This window comes from Canis lupus, chromosome 7 (genome assembly GCF_011100685.1).
Source record: "Canis lupus familiaris isolate Mischka breed German Shepherd chromosome 7, alternate assembly UU_Cfam_GSD_1.0, whole genome shotgun sequence".
NCBI lineage: Eukaryota > Metazoa > Chordata > Mammalia > Carnivora > Canidae > Canis > Canis lupus.
Window position 1 is genome coordinate 16,665,408 of NC_049228.1, and position 14,875 is coordinate 16,680,282.

At 38.2% G+C, this 14,875-nt stretch overlaps 1 protein-coding gene across 8 annotated transcripts in view; it reads right to left on the reverse strand.

Moving 5' to 3' along the window:
* NMNAT2 (nicotinamide nucleotide adenylyltransferase 2) overlaps positions 1-14,875 on the reverse strand; it is a 195,118-nt gene that overhangs the window by 159,856 nt on the left and 20,387 nt on the right. For 4 of the 8 annotated variants that reach the window (XM_038542272.1, XM_038542269.1, XM_038542266.1 and 1 more), the window contains 2 exons: positions 8,315-8,443; positions 234-334 (listed from right to left, as the gene is read on the reverse strand). The exons of 1 other annotated variant lie outside the window; for it this stretch is intronic. The gene's annotated coding sequence lies outside the window, so the exon portion shown is untranslated. The remainder of the gene's footprint in view (positions 1-233; positions 335-8,314; positions 8,444-14,875) is intronic. 3 more of the 8 variants (XM_038542273.1, XM_038542271.1, XM_038542270.1) reach the window with 1 other exon arrangement.

Consider the following 14,875-nt stretch of genomic DNA (forward strand, 5'->3'; position numbering starts at 1 on the left):
AAGGACCTGCTCTTGACCCATATCTCATTGTGTTTCACTGCTATGCTATACTAACCACATTTGTAAAAATGAGGGTAACTATACCCACTAAGCCACAGAGATGTGAAGATTACTGATAATAGATGTGGAATACATAGCATATAGTAGGTGGTCAATAAGTGATACCTATTTTATAAATGAGAGAATGGGACTTCTTAGCAGAGGTATGAAGAACAGACTGAGAATTGCCTTACCACATCTTAGATTTTTTTCTCTTCTTTATCCAGGAGAAATGGAAGAGTGGAGAGCAAAAGTCAGTGTTAACTTGCTGGAATGACTGGTCACTCACTCAATTCTACAAGTTAATTTTAGTAAAAAAAAAAAAAAAAAAGAAAAAGAAAAAGAAAATATCCAATTCAGGATTCCCACACACAAGAGTGGTCAGTAAATATTTACTGATGAATTAAGATCAAAAACCTTTTTTACCAGCCCAGTGCCCAGAGAGTAACAATGACACATGAGTGTGTTATACAATGCAATTAATATTTTCAGTCTTGTAGGTTATGTCTTAAGTAATAGTTTAAATTCTATTGGTTAGATTAATTGGTTGTGATTCTAATTGTCTCTTGTCATTTTCCTTATGCTTATATCTAATTTCTGTATTCCCAAAGAGGGCTCTGGAATTGGAATATAAAAACATGGGGAGGGGTGTCTTGTGGCTCAGTCAGTAGAGCATGTGACTCTCCATCTCAAGGTCATAAATTCAAGCCCCACGTTGGGGAGAGAGCCTACTTACAATTAAAAAAGAAATTTAAAAAATAATAAAGTCATGGAGAACAAGTTCTGGTTCTGCCACCTGTTAATTGTTTGGCTTTGGGCAAGTCATTTATTGCCAATTCTGTTTTGTCACCTGGAGCGACTTTAAAATGTGCCCTGTGTACTTTAAGGGATGCTATATGGATCAAATAGCACCATCTGTGAGTCACTGACTTTTTAAAAAGCATAATGTAAGCTTTTGGTCAAACTCCATAGTTGTTACCTACAAAACTCCTATTGCTTTTAAGTGTTTAGTTGTTTCTATTGATGGCTTTGTCAAAGAAGTTTCTGGAAGTTCTGATCTTAGAGGGTAATAGCTTTGGAAATGTGCCAGTAGTGTATATATTAACCAACAAAAGCAAATAGCCAAAAAGATACTAATAACAAATTTATTTTCAGGGAGGATTCCAAGGCTGGTTCATGAGATATAGAAATGGGAATGTCAACTCTTGCATAATACATGTACCTTAATATATATAGTGATCTATTCTCGGGAATGCTTATTTTAACTGAGGTAATATAATTTGGTCCAATATTTCAACTTTCCAACAGCTGGGTAATTGCTTTAGGCTGAAAAGGTACCAGAGTCATTCTCCCACAGCTTAAATCTTGCAATCTGCTCTAGCCAGTTTAGTTTCCAAATGGCTCAAGACAGACAGTCCAACCCAGAACTTTCCCTGCTGTCAATATTGGTTCTGAAGGGCAGGTATAAGTGTCTATTGGGTCGGATTTGAAATGTACACATGTGAAGTCTAGCAGAGTGGATACACACGTTCCTTTCTCTCCCTATTCACCTAGTCCAGATTAATCATCCATTTATACCACAGATCAAGGGGAAACTATTCCATGTGTACAAATCTGGTTCCAAGCTAATATTAGGGGTCATCCTTTAAGGAAGAGCAGAAAGGCACACATGTTTATGTGGCTCCTTTAGTCCTTGTCATAAATTCAGAAAGTGAATATTTAATGTTTTCCTGTAATGTAAAAAATATTCTGAGAGAACCATGACTCCTTGGGATTCTCTACAAGCCTGTACATTTGTATAATTATCTCTGCTTTTTCCACTTTTCTTTGAGATAAACATCTTCAGGGATACAGCTAAAATGATTAGCATTATTTTCCCCATCATCTCCAGAAGCAAGTATTTTTACAACTGTGAAGTGAAAAATGTCCCTAGATCAAGATTCCCCTTCCTCTGGCTCTAAATCCCCAAAACCTCACTCAGATTTATAATTTTTCTTATCATTCAAATCAATTTTCACAAATGAAAAATGTTTCTAAAATCTAAAGTCTGGTTATCAATTACAAACAGCAATACTGCTGGCACCACAGGTTTAATAACTGATAAACATTGTATACCATTAAAAATAAATTTCTTCAGCTAGCTCAGATATTTGCTGATTTATTCATCATAGTTTCTTTCAGATGGGGAGGAGGAGAAAATAAATCATTATTTTCATCTTGAGACTTAAGATCTCACAACTTATAAAGTTTTCCCAAAAGCAGCAATAGGAGGTAGAAATTCAGTTCTAGCAGACTTAGAAAGATAAGAAGGATAAGTATTGGGGTGCCTGGGTGGCTCAGCCAATTGAGCATCTGACTCCTGATTTTGGCTCAAGTCATGATCTCAGGGTTCTGAGCCCTGTACCTGGCTTTGTGCTGAGCATGAGTCTGCTTGAGATTCTCTCTCCATCACCCTCTGCCCCTCCCCATGCTCATGCTCTCTCTACTCTCTCTCAAAAAAAAAAAAAAGTAAAAGTTAAACAAAAAAGATATGTATTCACTAAAATGACATCTGAGAATATCTCTGCTTCTCTTTTTACATCACCCAAATGGAAAACACATTTGGCTCCAGGGAGTGTTAAATAAAGGATAGACCACTTAAAATACAAAATATTTTTTCTCATTTTCAATACCTCACAATTCAGTTAAGTGAGATCGACCTAGAATTTCATTCCCATGATTCCCCAAACCTATGAAATGCAGAAAATAACAGTGGTACAGCTGAGCTACTCTTACAACTTGCCAGTACTAACTTAACTGATTTCAGAAGAAATAGAAGCATAGGAAAAATTTGCTCCACTTGGACCTGTTTCAGTCTTCACAACCTATATTCATTTTGTTGGTGGAGGTGAGGTGGCTCAAGGTGGTAGCTGCCATTTTTAGATTTTATAAGTTGCTTGGATTACTCAGGACTATTTCAGAAATCCATAACATGAATTCTATTCAAACCAGCTTACAACAAAGAGAGAATTTATTGATCTATGTGAAGGAAGTTGTTTTGTAGTCATTTATGAGATGGTCAGCCAGGTAGGGACAGAAGAGGAGACACAGGAGAGACCCAAGAAAACAAAACTTATTATCCTCACAGGTCCCAGAGCCTGGAAGCATGACATGTTTCTCCCAGCCACAGAGAGAAACACCAGGATGATTAGGAGGTGGAAGATAGGAGTGAGGAGAGAGCTTAGGCCATGGGCCTTGATTTCCACAGAAAAGGCAAGGCAGGGCAGAGTAGGTAGTTTAGGGAAGGCTAATTTGAATAATTTTGGAGGGCTTTGGGCTCTAGATGTGGTCCCTGGTTGCCTGGTATACTTGGCCCTAGGATAATTAAGGCAGATGATATTGCCCCCTGGAGTTTATGGGTCAGATAGAGGATGTCTGACTCTATTAGTTTGCCTTTCAAAGGCATGCCCTTTGTTGAGCACTTTGCTATCTCTAAGAATTGGCTAGCTCAGGGAAGGCCAGTCTCTCCTCAGAGAGAGAGAAAAGTTTTTAAGATACCAAAACATCATAATATCTCATATATATAACAGAAGCCTAAAGAGCAGACCTAGCTTTTGAGAAATCTGTATCCAAGAGTTCAAATAATATCATCATTATGACTCCATTTCTTTCTCTTACCATCTCTCCGTTTACTTTCCTTTGTGATTGCTTTATTTTCAGAAGGGTACTCTTCACATGAAAGCAGCATGGCTGCTGGAAGCCTCAAATGACATTGTCCTTACAGATCATAATCCCATTGAAAAAGGACACATCCTTCCAAGGAATGCCAGTAAAGTCTTAAGGAAGACACCAATTATCTTGCACTGATCTTGTGCCCATTCCTGATCACTCACTGTGATTAGAAAGAGAAGTATTCTAATTGGCCCAACCTGGGTCATTTGTCCATGCTGGGTTCGAAGGGGGAAGGAAAACAGGAAGGAGGCCAATTCCATTCATGCTTGGCTGGGCAGGATTGTTATAGAGCACAGTAGAAAAGCTTGGCAAAATTATGTCGTCAGAGTTGCTATAAGAAAAAAATATATAGTGCAGACCTGTAGTTCAATAATCTGATTGAACCCAAGAGCATGTCTTGTTAATATTCAGAACTCCAGTTTCTTGTAGGGTGTAAGCTGAGACTTACTGATTGATGGGAAGGTAGAAGCTGGTGGGAAAGGAGCAAAGCATGCTAAGGTAAACATAACCCTAGATGAATCCAGGATGTTTGTGCTGTAGCTTTCAAGGATTGAAGAGAGTGTTGGAAATACTCGTTGGAAGATGAAAACTAAATACTCTCCAAGATGTCCTTGCCTGGTAACCAGAAGTTTTAAATTCCTTTTGTTTCTCTCCCTTTCCCTCTCTCTTTCCTCCATGTGATCTGTTGCCTGTGCCATGCATCAGCATCATCTCTCTGTATACCAGGTTCTCTGAAGGGATCTTGGTTCCTGCTGTTCTGTAAGAAGGATTTGGATTTTCATGGGCCAAACCTTGACACAGACTATACATGAGTTCCAATCCCCAACATCCACTGACCCCAGTTTCTGTGCCTTAGTACAAGCTGTAGAGATATAATTCTATTAGCTTGGCTTGAGTCATGTAACAACTATCTTAGTCTACTCATCAGAGGCCAAAAAGTAGATCTGCCTCTGCCCATTTATTCAGTTGGAGTTGTAAGGGGGCCCTGTCCCACTTCTACTACCCCAAACACATCAAACCAAAAGCTGGATGTAAATATAGTCCCTGCTCCATCTTTTTCCACATGGCCCGAAAATTTCAATATGAACATCTCCACTGTGTGAAATAACTAATATGGCACATATGCTTCTGGAGGCTACTATGATAGCATTGATCTGTTATCTAAGAAGATAAATTTGTTAAGGGATTTTTGTTTCCTAATTAAAATTAACAAAGAAAGCCGAACTCGGGGCTTGATCCCAGGACCCCGAGATCATAACCTGAGCTGAAGGCAGACACTTAACTGACTGAGCCCCCCAGGCACACCAAAATTCAAACTCTTAAAAGTTTTTTTTTTTTTTTTTAGATTTTATTTATTCATGACAGACAGAGAGAGCAGCACAGACACAGGCAGAGGGAGAAGCAGGCTCCACGCAAAGAGCCCGATGCGGGACTCAATCTCGGGACTTGATCCTGGGACTCCAGGATCACTCCCAGTGCCAAAGGCAGATGGTCAACCACTGAGCCACCCAAGTGTCCCAAACTCTTAAAAGTCTTACAAGTCCCCTCATGACCTGGCTAATTGCCTTCCAATCTCATTCCATTCCCTCTGCTCCAGCAATACTGAACTTTCTTTAGTCATCAAATGTAAAATGCTCTCTCCTAGCCAGCAAATACCAACACAGAATTTACTTAATTTATTTCCTGAGTCTCCGGTGAGCCCCCTAGGCCTGAATTAATGTCTCTCCTCATATGTGCTCTTTTTCTTGTATCATTTCATTATCATAGTGTCCTGTTCCTGTAATTGCCTTTTGATTTGCTTATACCCTTCACCAATATTTATTCAGACCTTATGATGTACCAGGGAGTATGCTTGGCACTCTACATGTGTTGTCTCATTTTCTTTTTAGTATATCTCAATTAAGTAGGTTCTTTGATTACATCTGGCTTACACATGAGGAAACTGGGACTTGAACAACTGAGAAGTTGTTCAAGCCAGACAGCTAATAAGTGATGTAGATAGGCTTTGAACCTGAGCAGTCAACCAGACACTTCTAATACCTCTCTCTCAACAGGAATAGCTTCTGTCTTGTTCAGTGTTATGTCCCCAGTTATCTATCACAGTGTGGCTCATGGTAAGTGTGGAATCATTTTTGCCTTGATAAATGTGGAATAATTTTTGCTTATGGCTGACTGTCTTTGCATATTTTTTTATTCTTATTCTGAGCTACGTGTCTTAAAAACCAAGAAGAGGACTGCCCCCAAATAAATCCCAACAGGTATTTGTAAAGGCTACAACTACAAGATCTGTGCACCTTTTCTTCCCCCATCCCCTCAAGCTCTCTTTTAGGCGATCATGGTGTTTACTCTGTAAGGAGTATGAAGTCAGTCTTGAGCAGGTAGGTTATTGTGACATGGGAAGTAGACGTCCATTTCTAAAGCCCTGTGTGTACATTCCTGAACTTTTGGCCCTAGAAAGTCAGAAATGACATTTCTCAGAGTCCTTTGCAACGAGATTTCTGGATACTAATTAAAGTCTGCCAGGGCAATGGCCTTGTATGAGATTTGGAAGGCAGCAGTGAGGTAAAGGCCATCTTGCTATTGCTCTTGCTGCTAAGCAACACTTGATATGAGGTCAACCCACATTCCAGTAGTCCCCAGATTCTAGTTACTGAAGTCATGGGCATTGAGAGGCAAATAGACAGCTGACCTCTGGACTACAGCTGTCGTGGTATGCCCTTAAAATCTAGACCTCAGTGGTGGCCCCTAACTTCAACTTAGCTCTTCCAATGAATTTCGTAAGCACTTCATTCCTTGTGTTTAATCCCTTTCTGCTTAAAATACCTACAGTTGTTTGTTTCCTGAATTGAAATCTGCCACACCCCCTTAAATGCCGTATCTAGCTGTACCCACTTTTTGTGTGGGCAAGAGAAAATTATATGTAAATGTGGTTATTTTGGAAATGTAAATATGCAATGAAAAAGAAACTGATTGACAGGACTTAGAATAATGGGTGAACGAATTATAGGTTTTGTGCATGTGTGTTTCATGAGTAGGGGAAGGGAGAATGTGGGAAAGATGAATCAAGCAGAATGATAGATAATGATTGGGAAAAGAGAGATAGATGAGCAGAGGACTCCAGGATTCTGCAAGGGACTAACAGAGCACAGTTGTAATTAAGATGTTATTAAAAGTTTGATCTAATAATTGCTTACGTATATAGAGCCATTTAGCACACACAGTGCTCTTACATATGTTATTCTATGGGATCCTTACAATGAATGATACTGTGAGCTAAGCGTTTACAGGCCCGGTTTTGGATTTTTCATGAGGAAAGCAAGCAAGGTTCAGGAAGTTTAAGTGACTTCCTCAAGGTTGTAGCCAAGAACAGAACCTCCAGACTGCTAGCTACAGCAATTAGTTTTGGTTGAGAATGAGGGAGAATTGAAGATTTCAGACCATCAAAGAGGATAAGTCTGACTGACTTATTACTCATCACGGGAAAAGGTACTGGGGTGAAGTTAGAGACTAAGTTTTGGTTTGTAAGGTAACACTCTTTGGTTGCTCCTGTTGTGACTTAAGGTGAACGGGACACGGAGGGCCCCTGGTGTTTGTAACCGCCTCCCACTCATTTTCCCCTCAGCTCTTTCACTTCCTGTCATGTGGGCCAATCCTCCTTTAGGGTGCAGATAAGCAAGGGGTCTTGTTAGGAGACAGAGAGAGCTATTTCCACCAGGGCAATAGGAGCTGCTCAGAAGTGGCCTCGGAGAGGGAAGGATGAATCAGCAGCCATGGGGGAACCAAAAGGAGTTGGCTCTATGATTTATTTCTTCCACCTGGAGGACACTATAGTACCTGGTGAAAGGAAGATAGTCCTCCATCCCTGGGTTGACCGGCCCCATGATACAATACAGATGCAGCCGATCTGACCTTGGAATTTATGGAGAAGACTTTGGGAGACTATAGAGCTTCCCTACTTTTGCCAGGTCTGGTGGCATTTGCACTAATTAGTCCCTGTCTCAGCAAATGCAGGCAATAGTCACCCTAGGGTTATCTGAGCCCTGGCCCTGGGTGGAAGAGAAAATGAAAGCAGGAAGGAAAGAACTCACCTTGCATGCAGCTGTTTCTCAGGGAGGAGGGACTAAAGGGTAACTCAAAGAAGGAGAGGAGAGCCTGGGACTGAAAGCTACTGTGCATGGATATGTGTGTACAGACAGTTTTTAAAATTACTGGTAGATACACTCTAGAAAGCAAAGTGCAAGGACATTATAGAATGTTGGGAATCCATAAAAATACACTTTCAGTCTTTCCTCTCCAGCTTTATTGAAATAGAATTCACAGATAAAATTGTGTATATTTTAAGTAAATGACATGATTTTATTATATATACAGAAACACACACATATAGTAAAATAATTACCACAACCAAGTTAATGAACACATTCAATTCACCCTCAGTTTTAATGCTGACAGATGGCCATGTAGCTATTTGAACTAACATTAGAAGATGCACCTAGAGGTCCTAAACTCTGGAAGGTCTGACTTTTCACTTTGTAAAGGTGGGGATGTACATTCTATGACTCACCTTTATGGCTGTGTGTGATTAATGGTGTTCTCTTGAACTGCCCTTGCCTTGCATGTCCATTAGTCTGCACAGGCTACCAACTTTTCTCCTGCCATCCCTCTGGATGGGAGCTCTTCTCACTCTCCACACCTTTTATTTTTAAGTGAAGGGAGGAAAGGACATTTTGAGGTGAGCTTAAAAGTCATGTTTTCTGTATGTGACTCTAAACCTGGGTGTGTGGAGGGGATTAGAGGTTGGCAGGAATGGTTCTCACAACTTTCCAAATGAGAAAAAAGTCAGGGGTACCAAATGATTTGCTCAAGATCATTCATTCAGCCACTACACATGGCAGAGCCAGAATTTGAACCCGTGCTTTCAGAGTCCAGGGTCTGCTCCTGTTTCAAGGCTTCAGACTGCCTTTTTGAAAGGAGACTGTAGATGAGGGTACACACCTTCCTCTATCAGCCACAGGACAATGAAGTAGGTAAGGGTCTTTTGGCTCTCAAACATGATAGCTAGGCTGGACAGAGACAGAAAGCTATGCCAGCCCACTCTGTAGCCCAGTGACATTTCCAGCTAAAGGCCAACCACATCAACCTATCCAGAGACGACTGCCAGCCAGAGTCCCAGGACTTGGAATTCCAGTGATATGTGGGGTAGGTAAGACAGCATTCATGGCCTGTGATCACCAGCACCTTTGCTCTGCTTCCTCCCACACCAGCCCACCTCTGCTGAGGCTCTCTTCCCCTTCAGCTGTGAGACTTTGAAAGTTTTTTAACTCAGCGAGTCTTTGAACTTTCTCCTAGTTGGTGGATCCCTTAGTCCCAGGGGACATCTTTTAAGGAAGACTTCCTGACAGAAGGAAATCATGGGCTGGTTTTGGTAAAAAATACTTTAAAATCTTCCTTTAGATCCCCATATGTTGAGGTGGTCTACAAGAGGATTTGAGCAAATTCATCACAGTAGAAGAAATGTTATTTGCAAATAGTAAAGGGTTCCTTTCTTCATGTAAATAGCACCAAAAGGGTTCTTTGAAGTAATCAAACTTCGTGTAATTAGAAATGATGAGTCTTTTGCTTTCTCAGCCTCCCCGGGAAAATGCAGGAGCCACAACATGGATTAAAATGAAGTATGCTATGGAAAAAGAGGCAGTCTCACAATGCAATGAATAAGAAGCTGCCTTCATGGCTGATTGTGACATGTTCTTACCACTGTGCACTTTAGTAACCCTAGGACAAACACTGAAAGAAAAGAACTTTTCACAGGAGAAAGACCTGGATCAGCTTTAATTTCTCAATCTTGGGCACGGAATTCAGAGGGGGAAGAATGAAGGTTGCTCACACCTTCTCCTAAAAGCTCCACTAAGGAAAAATAGGCAAGTTTGGACAAGATGGATTTTCTTTTCCTTTTCTTTTTTCTTTCTTTCTTTTCTTTCTTTCTTCCTTCCTTTCTTTCAGATGGACTTTTTCTAAGTATAAAGTAGGGTTTGGTATATTTGTTTGATGCACGTGTGTGGAGAGAGGGAAGTGTCTTGATTGGGGAGCATAAAAACAAAAATTTCCCTGGAAAATTTCCAGGGAAATTTTTGTTATAAGAGATGTGAGTACTATTGAAAATAATATAACTAAGGGAAACCAAGACAGAAAAGCATATTATATTTTAGCCAAACTTCACATATGCAAATCCATGTTTACATGTAAACAGGTAATTAGGGAGTGGTTATTTGATTATTGATTGATTTTTTGTTTTAGAGAAGGTGTCACAAATAGGATTTCTCTAAATACCAAGATTCCTTATAATTTAGGAAACTAAATTGAAAAGCCAACATTGTGTTACTTTGCGTTTCCTTTAGTTGCTCCCTTGATCAGCCACTCCTCCATTCTGCATACACAAAAAATATATATGCTAAACAGGGTTGCAGAAAAACAATGTTTAAGAAGCTTGGTAGAGGGGATCCCTGGGTGGCTCAGTGGTTTAGTGCCTGCCTTCAGCCCAGGGCATGATCCTGGAGTCCCCAGATCAAGTCCCACATCAGGCTCTCTGCATGGAGCCTGCTTCTTTCTCCATCTGTGTCTCCGTCTCTCTAATGAATAAATAAATAAAATCTTAAAAAAAAAAAAAAAAAGAAGCAGCTTGGTAGATCTATTTGTATACAAAGAATGTTCTTTCTTCAAAGCTCCCTCTAAAGGATTCATTCTTGGTCTTTTCCAGCTAGCCCAGTTTTTATAGAGAAGGTGCAGTTTAAAGTGATAGACACACAAGTTACTAAAATTATTCTATAACCTTTTTTATTTCAAACCAACTAAGACTTATCTTCTTTCCATTTAGTCTGAATGACTGTGGTAGTATAGAGATTACAAAGCGATTCAAAAAAATTCCAGTCAAAGAAAAGGGTGGTTGAGATGCTCTTTGCTTACTAGATATGGAGCCTGCCTTTGAAACAGAAAGTAAAAAAGAGCCTTTTCTTTTATGGGTGTGGTAACACTGTTGGTTGCCAACTCTCTTCCTTTTTTTAAGGCAGTCATTTCCACCTCTCTGTAAAGCCAATGTAGCTACATGACCTAGTTCTGGCCAATAATACATGAGGGGAAGTTGGCTGGGGTGGGAGGATGCAAATAATTAATAAATTAATTAATTTTCTGATAAAAACAGAGGTGGGATTTCCATACAATTGTATAAAGATGTGATCTTGGAGCTGTCGCAACAATTTTGTTATCATAAGATGACCGTCCAGGGATAAACACTCAACACTCAAGGATGTCAGAGTGGAAAGATTAAAAAAACAAAACAAAACAAAACTTTAATGGCATCATTGAGCCACCTCCCAAACCTGGAACCATCTATCTCCAGATAAATGAGTTAATTACTTAAGATGTTCTTTGTCATATGCTCTGTGACTTGCAGCTATATGTATCCTGACTAATACAACAAACTTGGCAAAGGAAAGGATTCTTCAGCTAGGGCACCATTACCCCATTTGACATCTCTGCATAAATTAGAAAAGATACTTCTTCCTCTAGATGAATTTCAGGTCCCACTTCCTTTGCCAGGTGCCCTGGTCCCATTATCAATAGATCCTTCACCAACTCGCCCCCTTATGAGATACATGGGAGGGCTGGTTTTGCTCAAAGGGCTCAGGTTGAAGCTGCCAGTGCAAATAAGGAGGGCAAGGAAAGCTCCTTTTGCTTTGTCACTTGTTGACTTACTCTGATTTTTAATTGACTGGCTAAAATTCAGGGTGTTTTACTGATATTGCTTTGCATTTTAAACAGCGAATTTGTTTTTAACTCCAAATACAACATTAAACTGTCCATTTATTCAACAGTGCACCCCAAAATATAATTCTGAGGAAAATATTAGTTAAATCAAAATTATTTTTTAAGTTCATACTACCATACTTCTGCTAATAATCTGTTAAAATTTGGTTGACAAAGACAATATTGAAGCAAAAATTTACTTATAGTATGAAACTGTTATGGTGCAGATTAATTCTCCTACTTCCCTATTTAAACTAATAGAGGCACTTCTTTTGCATGACATAATTTCGCTTTCACTTGATGCAAGTAAGAAATTTACATACTAGGGGATCCCTGGGTGGCGCAGCGGTTTAGCGCTTGCCTTTGGCCCAGGGCGCGATCCTGGAGACCCGGGATCGAATCCCACATCGGGCTCCCGGTGCATGGAGCCTGCTTCTCCCTCTGCCTATGTCTCTGCCTCTCTCTCTCTCTGTGTGACTATCATAAATAAATAAAAATTAAAAAAAAAAAAGAAATTTACATACTAGGTCAGCCACTACTCATTAGCTGGCACTAAGTCATCTCCATTATGTTTACCCCAAATTTCAAATTATTAAATAACTTAAGCCAAAGTATTTTTTCTATGAAAATGTCTTTCCAATTATTATCGCTGCAAAGCTTAGTTTTTGTCTACATAACTGGTAAAATTAATCAACATGACTACAGCAGCATGTGCAGGAAAATTAGTGTCCTTTTGACTTTAAGATGTGCAAATTTCCAGGAGTCTGACATGCTTTTCCATTCATTAAATACTATATGCTGTTACTTTAGATATTCATTGGTACAAACTCAGCTAGAAACAAACATGAGGACTAACACTATATGACAAGATCCAGAATAATCTCATATTAGATGATCATAAAATATAGACACAACATTTTAAAAATCCTCTTTGAACTCACAGATGCATTTGAAAACTTTGAGATAACGCATTTAAAACATCCAGGCTGGCAGCTGAATAGACAACGCAATGATCATAAGTAAACTCAGATATGATACAGATGTTAGAACTAGATCGGGGAATAATATATATGATACATAATATATAAAAATATATTTACTTACACATATTTTCCTATAAATTTTATAATAAAATATATTTGTATATGTTTATAGTTACATATTATATAAAATATGTATATTTTATATGTATGAAGTAAATATAGTTTATATATAAGTATATATAAATAAATATAAACAGAAATAAATGTATATATAAATATATATTTATGTTTAAGTATATGTATGGAGAGAGAGGAGTCATATTACTGAATTTTAAGATTTACTATAAAGTTATAGTAATCAAAATAGTATGGAACTGGCAAAGGGAGAGACACAGATCAATGAAGCAGAAAAACTCTGAAATAGATTCGTCAAAATATAGTCAACTGATTTTTGACAAGGTGCAAAGTCAATTCAATGGGGAAAGTATAATTTTTCCAACAAATGGTGCTAAAACATTTCAATATACATACACAGGAAGAAAAAAAAAAGGAAAAAATAACATTAACACATGCTTCACACCTTATGCAAAAATCAACTAAAGTGGATCATATACTTGAATGTAAAATGTAGGCCTATCAAATTTTCAAAAGAAAATACAGAAATTTGCATCATCTTGGGTTTGTAATTAGTTTTTGGATATGACACCGTAAGCACAATCCATAAAAGGAAAAAAAATTGATAAATTGGACTTAACTGAAATTAAAAACTTTGATTTTTGCAAAAAAAAAAAAAAGTTTAAAAAAAATGACAAACTAAGAGGTGGAGAAAATATTTGCAAATCACATGTCCAATAAAGGACTTGTAGCCAGAATATAAAGAACTCTTATAACTCAGTAAGAACATGAATAACTCAATTAAAAAAAAAGACAAGAGATACTTTTCCAAAGAAAATATACAAATGGAGAAAAGCACATAAAAAGATGCTCTAAGTCATTAATCATTAGGGAAATGCATATGAAAACCATAACATATACCTCTATTATAATGGCTAAAAATTTTTTTTAAATTGACAATTCAAATGCTGGGTAAGGTGTGGTGCAGCAACCAACCACTCCCTGTCATTGTTTATGGAAATACAAAATGATACAGCTAGTTTGGCAGTTTCTCAACAAAATTAAACATACATTTATCATATGGTGCAGCAATCTGAATCCCAGGTAATTATTAAAGTGAATTGAAAACTTCTATACACAGAAACCTCTAAGTGAATATTTATAGAAGCTTTACTCATAAACAAAAACTGGAAGCAACTGAGATATCCTCAGGAGGTGAATAGATTAATGAATTGTAATATATCCACACAGTGGAATACTACTCAGCAACTTTTAAAAATATTAACTATGCATTCACATACAACAATAAAGATGAATCTTAAATGCATTTGGTAAGTGAAAGAAGCCAAACTGAAAAGACTACACACTGTATGATTCTATTTATGTGACATTCTGCAAAAGGCAATACTATAGACAGAAAACACAACTTAGCAGTTGCCAGGAGTTGGGAAGAGGTTAATTACAAAGAGATGGCACAAGGTAGATTTTAAGTGATGGAGATGTTCTTCATGGTACTGTAGCGGTAGATACATGATGGTGTGCATTTGTCAACATCCATCAATGGTACACTTATTCTAACAAGGTATAATTTACTATAAAACCACGAGTGAAATTTACTGTATGCAAATTTTAAAAATCCATGAGGATGTGGGGGATTCCCAGGATGGAATGCAAACTAACAAACCTACCTGTATTAGAAATAACCAATCTGAAACGGATGGGGGAAGGAGCTGACCTTAGTAACTTTGAGGATGTGTTCGACTGGCTAAAAAGCAAAAGCAACTGTATATAAATGCTTTACCAGAGGGGTGTAAGTTGGTGAATTTGTTCTCACAGGGGTATAAGTCAGCAATTCTGAAACTACTCTGCATATATAGTAGTGTTAAACAAACAAACAAATTGTAGCTAACTGAAGCTAGGTTTCTCTAAGAAAGAAGTTACAAATAAAGCAGAGAAGGCTAGAATGATCCCTGTGGTTCTAGATTAAAGTTGGTGTCAGTATTAATTCACTAAGTGTGCACTGTCACAAGCAGAAAGACATAGAAATAAGTATTAATATGTATGTGTATATATAGGTTAGTAAACATACATTCGTTTGTCTATTTGCCCAAAGGGCCTAGAAGCAATGATACCACATTAGCAATGAGTGCCCAGATCTTGCTTTCTAAATATCATCCTCCAATAAAAGAAACCATGTCTCCCTGAAGAAATGGCTTATTTTATGACCA